Source organism: Vanessa cardui, chromosome 14, assembly GCF_905220365.1.
Source record: "Vanessa cardui chromosome 14, ilVanCard2.1, whole genome shotgun sequence".
In the NCBI taxonomy this organism is placed as follows: domain Eukaryota; kingdom Metazoa; phylum Arthropoda; class Insecta; order Lepidoptera; family Nymphalidae; genus Vanessa; species Vanessa cardui.
Window position 1 is genome coordinate 5,625,474 of NC_061136.1, and position 19,993 is coordinate 5,645,466.

The 19,993-nt window shown below is 31.7% G+C and overlaps 1 protein-coding gene across 5 annotated transcripts in view; it reads right to left on the bottom strand.

Moving 5' to 3' along the window:
• Window positions 1-19,993, bottom strand: part of LOC124535083 (cadherin-99C) — a 146,801-nt gene that overhangs the window by 31,748 nt on the left and 95,060 nt on the right. The window contains exons 1-2 of one of the 5 annotated variants that reach the window (XM_047111135.1): window positions 10,076-10,080; window positions 9,935-9,936 (exon numbers count right to left, since the gene is read on the bottom strand). The exons of the other annotated variants lie outside the window; for them this stretch is intronic. The gene's annotated coding sequence lies outside the window, so the exon portion shown is untranslated. Of the gene's footprint in view, window positions 1-9,934; window positions 9,937-10,075; window positions 10,081-19,993 lie in introns of those variants that run through there. 5 annotated transcript variants of the gene reach the window in all.

The window sequence follows — 19,993 nt, forward strand, 5'->3', positions numbered from 1 at the left end:
ATCATACTCCAACTTTTATATATTCACGAAGGTTTTACCTGTCCTGATATTTAGAGAGACAACTATATTGTAACTAAATATAACAATAATTATATTACTCTTATTTTAATATCTTGCGGCCTGTACCGGCTTCGCACGGGTGGACATAAGTTTCATTTTTAATTATTTACCTTTTATTTTTAAGAGAGCTGAGATGGCCCAGTGGTTAGAACGCATGCATCTTAACCGATGCTTGCGGGTTCAAATCCAGGCAAGCACAACTATATATATGTGTGCTTAATTTGTGTTTATAATTCATCTCGTGCTCGGCGGTGAAGGAAAACATCTTGAGGAAATCTGCATGTGTCTAATTTCATCGAAATTCTGCCACATGTGCATTCCACCAACCCGCTATGGAACAGCGTGGTGAAATATGTTCCAAACCCTCTCCTTAATAGAAGAGGAGGCCTTATCCCATCAGTGGGAAATTTGCAGGATATTACTTTACTTCTATTACTACCATTTATTTTTGTTATTGCCTTTTCCGACATATTTAACAATTATTGTCCTATTTCAACTTACCTACATAAAAACCTGAATAAATAATATACCTAAACCTTACTTATGAGTTCCTCTTTTTATAAGTGAAAACCGTATGAAAATCCGTTCAGTAGTTTTGGAGTTTATCGCGAACATACAGACAGACTCGGCCAGGGGACTTTGTTTTATATTACGATGTAGTGATAATGAATAATCATGTGTTATCAAAAATGTGCGTCACGAAAGGAAATGTTGGACCGTTTGAAAATATGGTTAACAGCGAGATTGTATCCATATCGATTAGGTCTGGGCGCAGTCTGGGATGAAACGAACCTAGTTACAGCACGTACCTTTAATATTTCACGTACCTTATTTGCATGCAAAATACTATTGAAGTATTCTTGCTAAGGAAGTATTCTTATAAATTCTATAATACTGCAACTAATACTACAGTAAAGATAAAAAATACCATAGTTTTATTAAAGTTACTAATTTCGGGATATTTACCATGTTTTTTTATTTTTGTTAGGTGGAGCTCGATATTTCGATATTATCTACGAATGTCTTGTTCACGAGACTCGTGGTAAATATCCCGAAACTAATAACTTTAATAATAAAAATAACCATGTTAATTTAAAATCTTATATACCATCGTTTTATAATACAAGAGTATTTACTAGTTTTATATAATAAAAGAAATACTATTTTTTTTTATTGATTCCATGAAAAATAAAGTCTTCCGTACATTGCTTGATTTTTGATTGGGATATTTAATTCACATCGAATCAAATCAATCTTTAATAAATGTTACGAAAGAGTGTTCTAGCAATTCGAAATGATGAAAATGTAAAATTTAAGAGGCGTGGAAAATAATAACTTTGTATACAATTTATATTATAGTGCCGAAGCCGTTACCCATCCATTGTTTAAGTTCTAGCGGTTATTCCTGCGCACGTTCCAACATAATAGAAGATCAATAAACGTTTAGTTTGAATTCATCTTGAATTACAGCCTTTACAAACGCAGAAAATATGTTGACATTTGTGTTTAAATATACATTTAAATAAGAAATAATAACGAATCAGACCAGTTTCTATCGTCTCGGATTGAACCCAGTTATGCGAAGCCTGTTATCATCGTGAATCATGGACTTTGGTTGGCTTCAAAATTTCATATAAATTTATAACGTGTTTTTTTTCGTTCCATATTCAAATTCTAGATCAAACGAGAAATGTCACTTTGGATCTTCTGTCATAATTCAGTTTAAGAATAAAATAGAACGGTAAGTTTGAAATATAGTTGTTTATATAAAAAAAACATTTCTCATCGCTGTGAGAGCGTCTTCCTTTCGAACTAAAGCTGTAACCGTTAGCCCTTTATCGAGTACATCGGCTTCCGCATCTTCCCTTCTACTTATAAGCTACATGCGATTATTACTGACCCAGATTAAATATCATACATCTTTAATAATGCATACAGGAAATTATTTACATCTATTAACTGTTAGTGATTTAAACTGTGATAAAGATATAATTTCTGACAAAAACGCAGTTGGTGAATAACATTGCATTAGGAGCAACAATTATTATAACAAAACTATCACGAAAACCTAATACTTCCTACAGAATAATTTGCTCATCATTTATATAAGCGAACAATATTACCATCCGAGCTTACAGCTTAGATCAACTAAGACCTAGTTTAAGCAATATAACCTTTACAAAATTCGTAATTCTTGTGGTGAGTTTAAATGTTAACTACCTATTCCGAAAGAATAGCAAAAATAGAAATGATATCACAGCATAGCAATCAAAATTTTATTACTATTACTATAAATAACGTAGAATAAAAATGAAAGCGAAGTAAAACATTCATTATTAATACACACTCTAAACATTAAAGCAGCAGTCAATTTAAAGTTAGATAAAAAGCTGATTTCAGATTATGCGAAGTCGTGATATTGGTAGTGGAAATGTCGATCGGCTCCAAATAACGCGGCATTTATGTTTATCTCAACGATCTCATTAAATTATCAGCACAACGCCTTAAACTAGTTGATTTCTAAACCAACTTGAGACCCTTTAGCATTGAGTGTGAGACCATGAACAAGATTAAAGTTTCTTGATCCTTCGTGAGACAGGTGTATAGCATTATGGAGTTACGGCGCTACAATCTACACTTTAATGACTTGGGGTAAAGGTGGTTTTAAATTATGGTTAATGCGAGTAAATTAGATTCCCTTATTAGCTAACTCTCGGCCAATTTCGTCACTAACATTTACCATGTTCTCGACGCTATGGAAACTTATTCGATAGAAATTACAAATAGCTAAAATGAAAAACTATTCGCGAAGTTGATAATGTTCTGAGATAGTTCGGCCACCCAGCACGAAGGGATCTTCTCAATAGCTGATGCTGAGATATTTTAAACGAGCTTGTTGTAACGACACTACAAAAAGCGCTAACATCTAAAAATATATTCATAGTATTCTCGTTGATTCCATTTCTGTAACATAAAGTAACGTTGCCTTTTGTATAATAAGACCGTAAAGTTTATCAAAACCAAGTAATTTAATAAAACGATTCGAGAATTAAATTTAATTAATTAATAAACATTACGAAGAACGCAACATTAAGTTCAAGATTCAAATAATTACATCCCATTAATGATGTTGTCCATGACTTGTGACGTGAAAGTGTTTATGCGAAGACAGCTATGAATCCTCGCTATTTGCCTGACCTTACGTAATAACTCCATCTGGTAAAGATCAACAGGTCAACGCTTAGATGATGCGATCGTGAGTCAAATAGGTGTTTAAGTTGCAAAGTCTTTAAATTAAATTCTTTATAAGCACCTATATCGGTTTTAGTTTCGAAAATTGTTTTCACTTTTCAATTAAACGAGAAATGAAATTTGTACTGGATATATAATCTTTAATTAAAGTCAATTATTTTTCTGGATATTTAAATGTGGAATATCTATGAAAGCCATTTCTATCTGTATGTAAGCCACAAAACCTTTAGCCTACAAGCTATTACTTTCTGAAACTGTTGGCTTGAAATATATGTATATGTATCTAGTAACAAACATATCCTGATAGTGAATCACCTGGCAACACAGCGCCTCATTATAGCAAGGAGATGGGATCGGCACGCGAGGAAGATGCGATCTAGATGCTATCAGGGCATTGCCACTGTCCCTAGCACTAGGTACCTGTCACCATCCGTTCTTCATTTTAATCTAGCCCAGAATTTATTTAACTAGTTTTCTATTTAGTTCTTCTTGGAGATAATTCAAATTTGCTCCCGACTAGGAATAATGAGACTATTGTTCTAAAACTTGATGCTCATATTTATTAAAATCTCCTTAGTTTTCAATGCCATGATTTAATGAAATAAGATTGAATAAACAATTTAGCAACAGTCGTGATAGGATCAGATACACTGTGGAGTATTTAATTTATTCCTATAACATTAAAGGCAGTTACATTATTTTTATTAATTGCTTAATTGCATTGATAAACTTACCTTTAAAAATAAGGAGAAAATCGAAATTCATCGTCTTTTAAATGTCACCATGTGATAAACGTATTAAAATGACATATCGGCATATCAGTTGTCAAATTTCACGAATGAGAATCTGTGTGAGTTTACAGAATGCCACTGCTGATTCTAATCACAATTTTAAGCTGTGCGTGCATTTAAATATAAAACTAAATAACCTAACCGTTACAAAGATAATAATTCCATAACAGAAAACGTTCATCTTAAATTTATGTTATGGGAGGAAGAAGGTGACATAAATCTCAGCAAATAGATATTTTACGTTCGTTAGTAACAGCTCGCAGGATAACTAATTTGGCGCGATCCTCGTTGTACCAGTTTTGTGAACGTGTAAATTCGATTTTTAAATATTTTTGTTGCAGATTTATCGCTCAAACATCTGCAACCGACAAAATAAGTCCATTAGTACGTGTTAAATTTATATTTAAGAAAATTCTTATTAGCTATGAACATGGTAGCCAATAATTTGACCAAAACACAAAACTGCCTGATTTTTATATATAAATATTTGTGGCACAAATAATTAATTTTGATCATGAAAAAAGTGCAGCAAATGGCCTACTGTTGTACTAAGTCATAGAGGATAGTCCTCGATGCTGATGCAATACGGATTGATGGATACATGTGGCAGATTATCATCAGACATCTGCAGTTGACATCGCGATGTTTTGCTTCAATGCTGAGTACGAGACGAATCAGTGGTAGTTGTTCGTATCCGAACTCGCGATCTCAAGGTAAAATACGTGTTCTATCACTTAGTTATTTCACACACATATCATATGTAAACGTTAAAGACAGATTTATCATCATTGAACATCACATTTTGTATGCCAACACGAATTCGATCGATTTTGAAACATAATTGACGGTTCCCATGAATATTTACGAACAGCAATTGTCCTGCCAAGCATATCCGATTACTGATATCCCTTGCCCTGGGACGAAGAAAAGCCTCTTAAGGAAATAATCCATTAACATATTAACCGTGACTACGTATTCAGCGTATGTGAGCAATCCGACAAAGCGACAATTTCTTAAGGTGAAAGAGCCTTATTTTATTGAGGAAATTCAGAATTTGTGCTTCTTAATGACTTTATTTTCACAGAGTTCACTGATAAGAAAAGGTTGTAATCGATTTGTGAATATTTTAATGTGTTTATATCGATTCTTGGAGTTTGTTTCATACCAAATTACATCAAAATTGGTCTGGACCAAACCACTGATGGTTTGGTCGTGAAAAAGCAACAGACATACAGAGTTAATATCACATTTCTAATATTAATATAGATTATTATACGGAAGTATAACGCTGATGTTTTTAAATGACCTTGAAATTTATACTACACATAAACGTTTTAATTTTCTTTGATAATTCGAAGAGGTTTGGAGTTGCTCTTTTATGCTTTCAAAGCCGAACCTTATATCTACTCTCATATAAAACCGCGCCTACCTCTAAAATATTCATCAAAATAAAGGACCTACTTTCTATTTCTTAAATTTGCTAATCAGTTATTATTTCGTTATAGTTGATATTTCGTCAAGTGCTATATTTGTATTATTATAATTAGCGAATCATTAGCAAAAATTATGTGACATAATAAATTTCGGTTCAGATAAAGGCAATATTGTTTTAAATACGTGTTTCTCGTTTGCATTAACCTTGATATTTTAAGATGCGTTCGCAGACAAGATTTTTTTTTGTTTTTAATAAATACTTTTTTAATTTCGTTTGCATATTGTACAGAAATTCAATTTTGGAACAGGTTCTAAAAAAATCAAGACTAAGAAATGATCGAAGTTAATTTATGGATATGATATGGTTTGTAACTTATAACAAGCCGCTTATGATTTCATTCACGCTACCTCTGATATATTAAGGTATACAGTATTCACACCATTCTATTTAATAGGCAATAGATTTTGTCTTCGCTGGGGAAGTATTTAACGCATTCCTAAGCACAAAGCTCCAGTTTGTAGTACGCTCATTATCCTCAGAAACTTGTAGATGGTACGAAGTCCCTTTATAAATTCATGCAAAATTTATAAGCCTTATTGTAAAGAAGATAAAGGTTATTTTAAAAGAAATGTATTGTACTTGAGCTGAAATATGTACAGTTGAAGCGTTTACTGTACTCGGGTCTGTAATTTCATTCAAGCATGAAATGTAACCTGCACCTATAGTTATAAGTGCTATTTATTAATCATTTCAATAGATCAAGCTGATAATTCTAGCAATTTCTTATATTACCGTTGTTGAATCTGTAAAATTGATTGGTATCATTGGTATTTACACTAAAGAAAACATTATTTTTACAAAATTCTTTTATTAAATTGTTGAGAATAAGCACTCTACCGTGGCTATTTGAAGTAAGTAAGTAAACTAAGCTTTCAGTATAATTAATAAAATATTGATAAAGAGTTACTGTTGAGTTTCTTGCCGGTTCTTCTCAGTAGAATCTACTTTCCAAACTGGTGTTAGGTTTACATTTAATACAACAATATAACATGACCAATCTAACGTGCTTTTAGGAACTCATTCTAATAAATAATATTTTAATTTGATTTGATTTCACATTTTCAAGTAACCCACTATTAGAGAAAATCTATTAGGAATAAAAACTTTATCAACGATAAGGTAACATACGAATTATTTCTTTACTTTAATAGATAATTTTTCAACGACAAATTTTATAAGAAATACATTAATCACTGCCCGGTTAAACATTATTCATCAAATACAACACACATTAACTATTGATAGAGTTAAGCGCTTAATAATATTTATGATGGTTGAAACATTAATGTTTAAATCAAGCTATGTAACTTTCGCAGACAAGTATAATGGAATAATAATAATTAGCTATACAATAAATAATGCATTAAATATGATTTTAATGAGCTATTAAACGTAGACGGTCGTTATGAATCCAATACGAATTTCCATACTGGCCTTAGATTAATTTGATAATATTTAATTACGATGTTTAAATGTATAAAATTATTAATTAATCAATATGATTATAACTTTTGAACACTTATTTTATGATATTATTATGATTGTACCTTACTACATTACTTTTATATTTACTTTAAGTCACTGCCGTCATGAGAGGAATAAAGGGAGTATGATACATTTGAAACTTACAATGACCTGCTGCAATGTAGTAAGTTTACAAGATTGATAGTGTGATGTTCCCTTTACGAATATATTGTCATTGATTAAGTGATTTTTTTTAAGTAATATCCAAATGTGTCACGTGTGTACTACACCTACCCTGTGAGTCGGAATATAACAATACACGTTTGGCAGAACAACTAGAGAATGGATTGGTACAATATACAAAGTAAAGTAGTAAAGTAACAGCCCGTAAATTCACACTGCTGTGATATGGCCTCCTCTTCCATCAAGGATAGGATTTGGAACACATTCCACCGCGCTGTTCCAATACGGATTGGTGGAATGCACATGTGGCAGAATTTCGATGAAATTAGAAACATGCAGGTTTCCTAACGGTGTTCTCCTTGACTGACGAGCACGATAAACACAAATTAAGCACATATATTTAATAGTGCTTGCCTGGGTTTGAATCCGCAATCATCGGTCTTAACCGATGCACGCGTTCTAACCACTGGGCCATCTCAGCTCAATATACAAACAAGCCTTAACCATATCCTCTCGTCATTGCGTAATAGCCCCAGGTGTTAGGATTGACAAGCTATTTAAGTCCAATTCGTCATTATATATTTATAATAACAATAAAATAAAATATTTTGAAGTTAAACCTTTTTGGAATATATATATATTAGATAAAAAAGCATGAATATTTAAAAGTTTTGCAACGACATTTTATATATTCAAATTATTTTTATTTATATATCATATCCCATATATCAATGAGTATAATATAAGGTGACAGTCATTGATCATATAACTAAGAGACAAATTTTATAAGGCTATTTACATGAATTTTATAAATAATAATTCGTTTAAAAAGGTTAAGTAACATTAAATTAACATTTGAATAAGGCGATGTATCAATGCATAACAGGGCATTAGAAAGCAACATATAATTTATTAGATGAAGAGACACGTTTCGGAACTACAGGCATAATTTGCCGAACCCAACCTGTTCACTATCTCGATATATTTGTGACTTAAGGAGAGAACGCATAAATCACACTAATCGTTTTATTCACAGACATTCGCATGACATTGAACAGATATGACTGGAAATAATATGACGCGATTGCGAATATGATACCGGTGCACGAAAGGTCATATTACCTGGCCAAGGATTTCGTCTTGACAGTTTTACGCTATTGTCATTGTCGGAGTTTTAGAACTATCTAATTGAAAGTATAAGAATTATTTTATACATTACGAGCGATTAGTATTTAAAACGGGTGTTTACCATGATTTATATTATTTTGTGGTGTTTTATTATTTGGTAGAGCTCGATATTTCGACATTATCTACGAATGTCTTAAATTTATATAACAAATAGTTGATATCCTAGAGGTGGAGCCAGGAGACCTTTAGCACAGGGCAACCTAGTTTGGGCTCCTGTCTCCCACACATAATTAAATAATAAATAAATAAATAAATATGAGACAACATCACATACATTACTCTGATCCCAATGTAAGTAGCTGAAGCACTTGTGTTATGGAAATCAGAAGTAACGACGGTACCACAAACACCCAGACCCAAGACAACATAGAAAACTAATGGTAATCTACATCGACTCGGCCGGGAATCGAACCCGGGACCTCAGAGTGGCGTACCCATGAAAACCGGTGTACACACCACTCGACCATGGAGGTCGTCAAAATTGTACTTATTATTAAGATACGTTTAAACTGTAATGTCTGTAATGTGGAAGAGAATAAATAAATAATTATTATTTGTGTTCATAATTTAACTTATGAGAACGAATTAGAATACCATCCTGCCTAAAGCAAGTCTTATGATGTTCCACCACACACATGTAAACACAAACCCGCATTAGAAAAGCGTGGAATAAGCTTAAAACCTCTTTCTCAAGAGTATAATATTTTGCGGAGCAGCAAAATATTTACAGATCGTTATTTTACATTTATGACAAAAACCAAGCGTCTAAGCATCTTGATATATGAAAGAGTTCAAATATAATTTGAAATTACGTTCACGCTTGCAATAAAAAGGACATTTTGAATAGTCACGAAGAGATAAATCCAAATTTCGTAGCAATATTCTACTTTATATATATTTATTTAAGGGCTATTAATTAAGGATGTGTAAATTGAATAAATAACCAATGGCGTTATTGGATTTTTAATACAAGCTCTTCAGGAAATCATTTGGATTGAAGTATTGTTCTGACAATTGTATAAATAAAACTATATAAAATTGTCTTTTATATGGTAAACATCTGACACTGGAATAGCAATGTGGGAAGTCGGTATGCATAATAAGGAATAAACAAACAGAGGATCACATTTACATACAAGGATACTGGTATTGAAAGCCTTGATTGATGCTATCCCGTTGTAAAACGCATCTCAAAGCCAGATGTTCTGTGAGTCCAACATAATAAATTCTAATGCGCCCATAACTCTGAGATCATCGTAAATATACACAACTAACATGTTCACAACACATTTTAATATGCAGTCGGATTTTTAGCTTTACTATTTATGATCATATATTTTTATATCTTTAGTCAATAAGCCTCATTTATTTCAATAAATATTTTTATCTCGTATTTTCTCATAGAATTATCAATGAACATTTGAAATTCACTAGCTTTATAGTAATAAAAGTTAACAAATAGGTTTTATATATACGACTAGCTGTGCCCGCGATCTCGTACGCCTTTGAATATAACAAAAAAAAATATTGTAGCATAAGTTACTCTCTATTACATCAGTTATATGCTGGTGAAAGTCTCGTCAAAATCGGTCCAGGCATTCCAGAGATTAACCGGAACAAAGAAACAGACAGACAGACCGACAAAAATTGTAAAATATATAATTTTGGTATATGTACCGCGTATAAATACATATGCATTGAATAAAAAAGGGCTATTTTAATATTACAAACAGACACTCCAATTTTATTATATGTATAGAATATAGAATAAATAGAATATAATACAGTTAAATACAAAAACAATGATTACATCTGTTGCAAGTACAATGTATTTAAAACATGCGCTAGTGTTGTACGTCAAAATTATCGACAATCTTGGGCCTACAAAAGCAATTTATTGTTTCAGTGATGCACCTACGCCAGTACGAACGTTTTAAATAACCCCAGCGGTGCTATCGATTAAGCATCCTCGAAAGGACATGGCCGATGTATTATCCACGAAGAGTATTTGATCTCAGTACGCATTACCTTTAGAGGCGGAAATGTAAAGCTGTATAAATCCTAACCGCATGAGTGGATATAGGAATTTCTGAAAAGGTGGTTTGATTTATAATGCTAGATTCATCATGTTGGAGCTCAGGCTTATATTGTTTAGCATGCAACTGCGTGAGTTATTTCTTTTGTAATGCAGCTCCTTGAGAACTATATTTCTTTAATTTACAATGTATTTTTGAGAAAAACAACAGTGTGGTAATCAAATATCTCAAACTTAAACTCGTATAGTTTCCATTAAGTATTATTAACTAAACAAAGCAATAAATTAAAAGTATATATATACTTTTTTAAATTTTAAGTCGTAACCTACTTTGTGACGTCACGATATAACAAATATGGCGGTATGATCGCGATCAACAAGTTACTCTTTTAAGTTATAAATAAGAATTATCAAAGCGAACTATCGATGTTATTAAACAAACATTTACTGACAGCCACTTATCTTTAGAGAAATCATGGATAGCAATTAAATTAAACATGTACACGCGAGTAGAATAACTAACAAGCAATTAGAAAAGCAACTCAATTCACATTGGCTACCTCATTAAAGGTATAAATTAAATAATATTCGAATGAAGCTTATTTATAATACGGTGACGATGCAATCATTTCGTATTACATAACACACTTATCGGGCGTTTAATTTCCAACGCCATAGTTACATTGAAATTTTGAAATTACATTATAAGAATCGGCATTGCTTGCTCATTGGAATTTATTTAAAACTTTTTGTTGTTTTTTTTGTACCAAAGTAAATTATTTATTTTATTTGAGCCGAGATGGAGATTAGAACGCGTGCATCTTAACCGATGATCGCGAGTTCAAACCCAGGCAAGCGCCGTTACAGTTTCATGTGCTTAATTTCTGTTTAAAATTCTTCTCGAGCTCTGCGGTAAAGGAAAACATCGTGAGAAAATCTGCATATGTCTTCAACGAAATTCTGCCACATGTGAATCCATCACCCCGTTGGAGTAGCGTGGTGGAATATGCTCCAAACCTTCTCTTCAGAAAAGTGGAGAAGAGGCCATAGTCCAGTGGGTAATTGACAGGATGTAGTTGTTTTTTTTTTTAATTATTTATTTGAAAAACCTATTGCAAATGAAATACCTATTCTTCCGCGTCAATCAATTGATTTTAAATCTGAAACTTATTCTGAACTTCATATTCAGCAGCCATAAAACCTTTCCAAGTTATTTTAATCGTGCGAAGAATTTAAAGTTGTACCATAAATACGTTTGAATATAAAAGCATGGAAATAACCTTTCTTTAGCATTTTACTGTTTAACTAACTAGCGCGATTACTCTCGCGTTAAACTTTATACTTTATGGAGCAGTCCATACTGTTATATCATCTATAATAATAAAAGTGGTATTTAAAGGAATGATTTTGTTTTTTCATGAACAGACAAATGATCCAAGAAAACGCATTAAAACTCTTTCGAATTATCATATTAATATACCTATAACATTCCGATAGCTATTATAAAGGTTTTGTTTTAAAAATTGCAACCATTTTTTGATACTAAAATGAATGATATTCAATTGTTTTTTTATTTTCCATATTCTAATATTCGAAGCTCCAATGTGTCATGTTCAAAAGCAATTTTATCTTCTCTTTGTGCGTGAATGACTTCATTAGCGAGTGAGGCGTATTATTTACTCGTCTCATATTTGTTTTAACTTTCTACAGCTACGTATTCTATACCGTAATAAAGAACGCTAATAATGATGACCTATATGGATGCAAATCAGTTTTAGAAGTTATTGTTATCCGGCAACTTTATAAGAAGAAAATTTGACGTTTTAAATCTCGAAAATGATTTATTAAATCATATAAAATCAATAATATCCTACCTATGACCATTATAATATAAATGTGAAAATTTTATTAATTCACAATAACGCAAGAAGAGCAAATTGTTTAATTGATATTTGAAGTAAAATTAACTTATATCTGCTAAATCACTTTCACGACTTTTCTTTAAGGGGCTGTGGCCAAAATATTTATTATATTTTTAAATCTTTTAACTAAAGTTTAATCTCGTATTAATATTATTCTACATAAATAATGTAACTTATCAAACACCCCTTACATAAGAGAAGCTACTCGCGGAAGGCAGAAAATGTAACCATTCAAATGAATGAATATCAATAAATTTACTGAAACATCATATTCAGACGTATTTGGTTATACAATTACAAGCGGAAGTATAAGCCTCGTTACTATTTGTAGTATCCCATAATTTGAGCACGTAATATAATTACTGGGTTCCTGTGCATGGGAAATTTATTCATCATTAATTAACGGCGGAATTACTTTTATATCAATTTCGTCTTCGTGAGAACAGACCGGCTCGCAACACGAAGCCCTAACGAGGTACGTGATGATTTTTCAAACTCACTGTATTTAAAGCTTAACGAGAATGAAGTAGGTTTTAATACTATAAGCCTACTAAATTGTTAAAGATTACATCCTGAGTTAATATCCTATCAATAAAGATAGATAATATTACGGTGTCTTCTATTAATCATTTGATGTTATTTAGCAACTTTTTAACGTTTCCTATGAAACTGGAAAAATCAATTAGAAAGATTAATTTTGTACCAGTATTAGTGAAAGTTGAAAACTCACAAATAATATAACGTGAATCGTAAATCAGTTGATGTTGAAATATTAAGAGATGAGACATATTTGGTAGTATCCGAACATATAAAATTTATTGACAAAACATTTAATCAAATATAAATCTCCTTAGTTGATGATAACACAAACGATGATCTTCGTGAGCAAGTTGTAGGCGTTGTAAACGGTGAGAAGTGTGACGTGGATAAATTGACCGTTGAAAATGTGACTACTGTTCAAGTTTCACAACAATATAAAGAAACTGTAAAGGAGGTCGTGACCGTACGTAAATACGTTAGGTGCTTCGCGGAACTTGTTTTGCGAAAAGGATAAAGGAAAAAAAAAGACGTTTTCGTTTTGTAATTGCATAATCATATTTTTATGTAATGCCAATATTCATATATATGAATTGAAATCAGGTGTATAATAATACAGCAATCAATATGAATTAACAAAGGCGGTTTGATTGGATTTTGGACCTAGAACGATTTGCATCACAAGATCATTGTAGATAAATCGAAGTTGGTAATGATGAAATCACAACTTATATAGTAGTGTGAAAGTAATATTTAATTGTTAGTCCTGCTTTCATCGATCATTATAAAATTTGGGATTTAGATAGTTAAGCAAAAAGAAGCGACATCGTTTTTACTTCAAATAAACGCAGTATAATTACGACGTGAATTAATCTACGCAACATCTAGTGTAATTAGTATCTGTAAAACAGCAAACAGGTTTTTTTTAATCAATATTTAAAATAAAGTTCCAATTTTAAAATTGAATATAATAAGATTAAGTATTTAAACAACAAAGTTCAATAGTTTCTATCGTAAATCTCGATTAAGGAGTAGTATTTTGTGGTCAATAGGTCAGACGTGTTCGCTGGTAATTGATTTCGCTTTTAAACTCTCGACATCGATTTCAAATAGAGCGATATAATCCAGGAATTGACATTCAGAGGAATCATTGTTTTATCTGTGAGTTTAAATTATTTATATAATCGTAATACAACAAGCTATATGAGTTATCAATATTCTCCAAGTTATGTCCATGAGTTTTCAGTTGAGTATATTAACTAATGTATTTTGAGTACATTTCAAATAAATCAAATTCGGAATGAACTGATGAAAACACTATTGATTTATCAAACTTTAATTCATGACCATGAACTAACAGACCTCATATTTCAGAATCATAAAATGCTTAGTATTATAATATGAACAGATTGACTTGAGCCCTTTCGCTATTCAAGAAATGCTTCGATATATAAAAAAAAAACAACGAACTGCAGGACGTATGATCGCAATTATACTACCCCGGATGTTCCCTGGTCTTATGATATATAAATATGGTAGTATCGGCATTAGCTGAGATAAATGTAAGATATTACGATCCATTTAAGAAGGGGGCAAGGGAATTCATAACCTGCTGGGCCCGAGTTCAAAATTATTGCTCGACCAGCAAACAGATGCCATGCCTTCGCGCCGTATGTTAAGAGAAATGACGGGAGGCTTTGATTAAACACGTCTTAAGGCGATGCAACGTTAATGTTAAGATGAATATCTAGTTATGTCAACTTTATAACGTACTAAAGTTAGAATACAACAGTCTTTCCCAACCGGTTATAGATTATTGACAATCAGAAGTTATGGTCATTATAATTTATCAGAATCGACGATATTTTTATGTTAATTAATAAATTGATTGTCGCTACTATATTTTTGTATTATATTGAAGTAATATAAATTTATATTCATATTAGCTATCACGGGGTCTGAATTATAGAATGTATTGCTACTACGTTCAACTTATCAAAGGTTTTTATGTGTGACCATTAAAGTATTAACTATATTTTGATGTCATTGTAATAAATAATATAGCTACATAATAAGGCATCGAACACATAAATGTTAGGTATGAAGATTTAGTTATTGAATCATCTTAACTGAGATGTCACACGTTTGATAAATTGAAAGTCACCTTGACGAATAACAGGAATAAGTTGAACCATACTCATGTCCATTTAAGCTATGGCCTTAACATATTACACGGTAGATGCGTTTTCCACGATTAATATATAATTTTTAATTTAAAGTGTCTGACCAATAGGCCGATACATAATAAGTGGTCACTTAGTTTGGTCATAAACATTGGTACTGTAAGAAGTATTAACCTCTTGTGCCTCTAGTAACACTGGCGTACTCGACCTTCAAGCCGGGACGCAACAATACTACATATTTCTTTTTCGCGGTTACACCAAGTTCTATATCGTGTAGAAATGCCTAAGTTACATATATACTAGCGACCCGCCCCGGAATCGCACCGGTGCAATACTGAATTTAAATTGACTACAGAATTTGTTTATTGACGACATCACATTACACTCTCTCTTCTAAAATTATCAGTTTTTCTTTTCTATACTATGCATGTGTTATATACAAAAACCTTTCCCTTAAATCCCACTATCTTTTAAAAAAACCCGCATCAAAATCCGTTGCGTATTTTTAAATATGTAAGCATACATAGGATTCAGGGACAGAGAAAGCGACTTCGAATTATACTACGTAGTGATAAAGGGAGAATCTACTTAAAAATATGATAGCACTTTATGACAATTTTATAATGTTATAAATAATGTTCCCGAATTCTCTTTGTTCTGTCGGACATAAACATTAAAGGTAGGAGACAAGTCGTTTAATTCGGCGCAGGCGCAGGAATGTGGCGTAGTGTCGAAACGCAAGGCCATGTTTGGTATGCCCTAGTATGTCTAGGTATAACGTTGATAGATTGTATACTATTTATTTAAAATGCAACTTTAGTACTTTGATAATGTAATCAGTTAAACTTTTTAAAACACACGACGAATATATATGAGTATTACAAATTGTGTCAAATATTTTATGTTTTATAGTTCAAATATATGACCAACTCAAATGTATAATAATGCAAAATATTAAACTTTATCTGACAGTTTGTTACGCTGTCACCACTAAACTGCTGAACCCATTTTGATGAAATTTATTTAAAGCTCAAGCTTACGATCCAAAGAAGGCAATAGGCTACTTATTAAACATAGCCTAGATTAATGGAAAAGGAAGAATGTATATTTTATTTAATAGATATTCGAATATAAAATTTTATGTCAGCTGGCAGTAAACCCGCGCTATTTGCGTACTGTATTTAAAGTGTTTAAAATCTAATGCCGGGTCCACACGATGGTCTAGCACACCAAATGTTCATCCAACACTCTCCAAGTGTAGATAGTATGTGATTGTTTGACGGCGGTAAATCGTATAAGATCATAGGTGATCGTCTCAAATGAAATCTCCACACGTCTTCACTTTTGGACATGACTACCACTTACTATTAGGCGGAGTAGAGTCTTATTACTTTACCGGTTAATATAAAAAAACAAGTCAGTGTCAAGGTAAATCATAGAAGTACCTTTTACTTTAACGGTCTCCATAGGTGAGATTGGAACTTTTAGGTTTGATCGTGAGTTGGGACAGATTGGAGTCATGTTGGACATTTGGACGATTGTGTTGGGCATAGCATAGCATAGGTCTTTAATTTATAATTACAGACAAAACAGATTAAATAGCACCGTTGTCTAATAAACTACCTCATTAAAGCTACAATAATTATGTATGTGAGTTAACTGAGAAACAAATCCTTAGATTATAACTAAAAGCGTAATAAAAATTAAATACAATGTATATCCTACCACCCGTTGCGAAGCCCGCTCGAACAGGTGTATCGCATTTCTCTATAGATTTTATATGAATAGATATCTGAAACGATATTTGTAACGGTAACCAATACGAATTCTTTTTATATATATTTTTTGCAAAGTTCTTTCGACATTATAAAAAATAACTATGATTTTTGCTCTAACCGTGCTTTGTTATTCGAAATGGATTTCTAGCAATGCTTAGGTATAAATAATATAATGTTTTCCGACAAATATAATAGAATGTCTTATTTAATAGTGTATTGAGTTTAACTGTCGTTATTTATGAACTTGCTATTTTAAAACCTTTAACTCGGAGCAAATTCAACAATGCCGCAATCATACCTTGTTATTTATTGAACTTTACATTTTAAATGTGAACTGGTACAAACGTCTAAATAAAATTCAGTGGTACTGGTGTGCATGTTTATTTAAGTTTCGTGTAAAAGGAGTCAAGTTTGGTGTTCGTGAGTAGAAGAATGGATTGAATTGTTTTTCTTTAACAAATATTGAATATTGAGTGAGATGACAAGATGTTTGTTTTCAAAAAGAATCTGGCACGGTTTTCGGTGGTTATTGACATATTGGTAAACTTACAAGTATTTGTTGAGGACTTGAACGGATAAAGAAACGTTTTATGACTACACACGTATTACTCAGGCAATAATGGCCTGAGAGCCTAGATGATCCAGTTGTTAAATTGCCAGTTATTGTAGATTTTATAGTTCATCTCGTGCTCAGTGTTGAAGAAAATCATCGTGAGACAACCTATACCTGTCGTATTTCAACGAAAATATCCCAAAGGTATGCACACCAACCCTTGTTAAAGCAGATTGTTGGAATAAACTATAAACGTCCCAAAAGAGAGAGGCGTTTAAGTAGCAGTGGAATTTTTTTTAACTACGGATGATGATGACTCTTTTGATTTACTAGGTTGTTATCTTTCAATTATTTTACTAAGTAATCGTTGAAATTAGAATTTAAGAATCTAAGTATGGAAATCATGGCCGATTTCCATACTTAGAGTATCTAGTAACACTAGCAAGTGACTTATTTCGTGCGGATGATTTGAAAAGTAGGTATTTCATCGAAACATTTAAACCGTGATTATATAACAGATGTAATAATACTCTTATTGATACTGAGATTCCTAGGTTTCAAGGACAAATCGAGTCGAAACAATCAAAAGTATTACAGAAAATTATGGGTAATGATAGCAAGGAAATTGGTGGCGTTCTACTCCCGTGTATGTATCTCTACCTCGGATTGTAAAACCTTTTTATCGAAAGGTTTTTTTTATTTATTTAATAAGTACACTAACAATATACATATTAATTGATTGCTTACACAACATCCAAAAAAAGAAAAACAACTTCTGATATGTACATCGATTACAAGTGTACATAACATTCATAGTGTATCGTGACAATAAATTTGTTTGAAGTTGAAATTAAAACATATTATACAATGTAAAAAAAAAATGACCTATGCTATCGTCGTTTATAAACATAATAACTAAAACATAATAACTAAGTTTTAGATGATAGTCTATGAATCCTGCAAATCTGGACACAGGATATCTACACTGTGTTCGAAATACAGTAGGACAATTACGTATAGTGGATACATAAACATCTGATCGTAGAAATAATTAAAAGTAACAAATAAATCTACAATATAAATAATTCATATATTTAACTCTAGATTAAAAAAATTACTCGTATGTTATATTATAATTATAACTATATATGATGTATATGTATTATAAAAACTCTAATGATCTTGTTTTAATATGGATATATTTAAAACTTCGAACAAAATCACCGTCCCAAAGACTGGTTTAGTTTTAAACAAGCAGTAAATGATGCAAAAAAACTCGAACTACCTGTCACAACCTGTTTTAAATATAATTTCTCTTGACGAGAAATAAATTGATTATCAAATGAGAATTATTAAATTAGGTGTGTTACAGCCTTTACGGATATCTCCGGTGTGATCTACGTATGCGTTAAAGCGTATGTATCAATTTGAAAGCAATTTACCCCTATTTTGTAATTAATTAAAAAAACAAATCCGTACATTATATCGATAATAATTTGCATTAAAACTGACGACGTGACTACTGCACGATATTTTGTTTATAGTGACGTCATGGACTGTCACTGTAATTTACAGTATTTATAAAAGCTATGTATATATTTATAAAAGGTATGTTTTTTAAACGTCAACATAAATTTAAATTTTATTACCTACCAGATTCGTAAATTTTTTGGAGTTCGAATATTGCTTTCGAATATTTTGAAACGATTTTAAATTTCAATGTTTGTAATTAATATATCTATCGAATTATAACTTTCTATTAATTCACTTCAGGTTCAGAGTTTAATTTTGAGTTTCTTTCAGATCTAATCGAACTAAAAATTTAATTATATTCAAAAAAGGAATGCTATAGGCATGCGGCTTTATGCGATATAAATCTATAAACTATTTTTCACTTACAAGGAAATACTTTTACCATTTGTGGTTAGTTCCTGTAACGGTATATATAAATTTCACAAAACTGTATACAATTACTTGTTAAGTAGATTAACACTGACGAAGAAATAGTTCATGGAAGTACTATAAATTGCAATCGGGTACAATATTCATTACTATTCATTTTAATATCTATTTAATTTATGAAGTTGCATATGCTATTTTTATTATTTAAAAGGCTTGTATTACTTTTAAGACTTCTAGAAAATGAAATATTGACGGAATGAAACAAATGAATTAGTTCATCAAGTAACTTTTTCCTTTTTAGGGTTCCGTACCTCAAAAGGAAAAAACGGAACCCTTATAGGATCACTTTGTTGTCCGTCTGTCCGTCCGTCCGTCCGTCCGTCTGTCAAGACCCTTTTTCTCAGGAACGCGTGGAGGTATGAAGCTGAAATTTATATCAATTACTCAGGTCTACTGTCCCTTGAAGCTTTGAAAAAATCAAACTTCTAAGCCAACGCAATCAAAAGATACAGCCGTTTATGCCGCAAATTTTCGACACTTGCAAGGGAATCAATACCTACAGGGTGCTTCCCGTGAACTCAGAATCTTAAAATTTGGTACGAAGCAACGTCTTATAGCATAGATAAAGGAAAAATTACGACAACCATAAA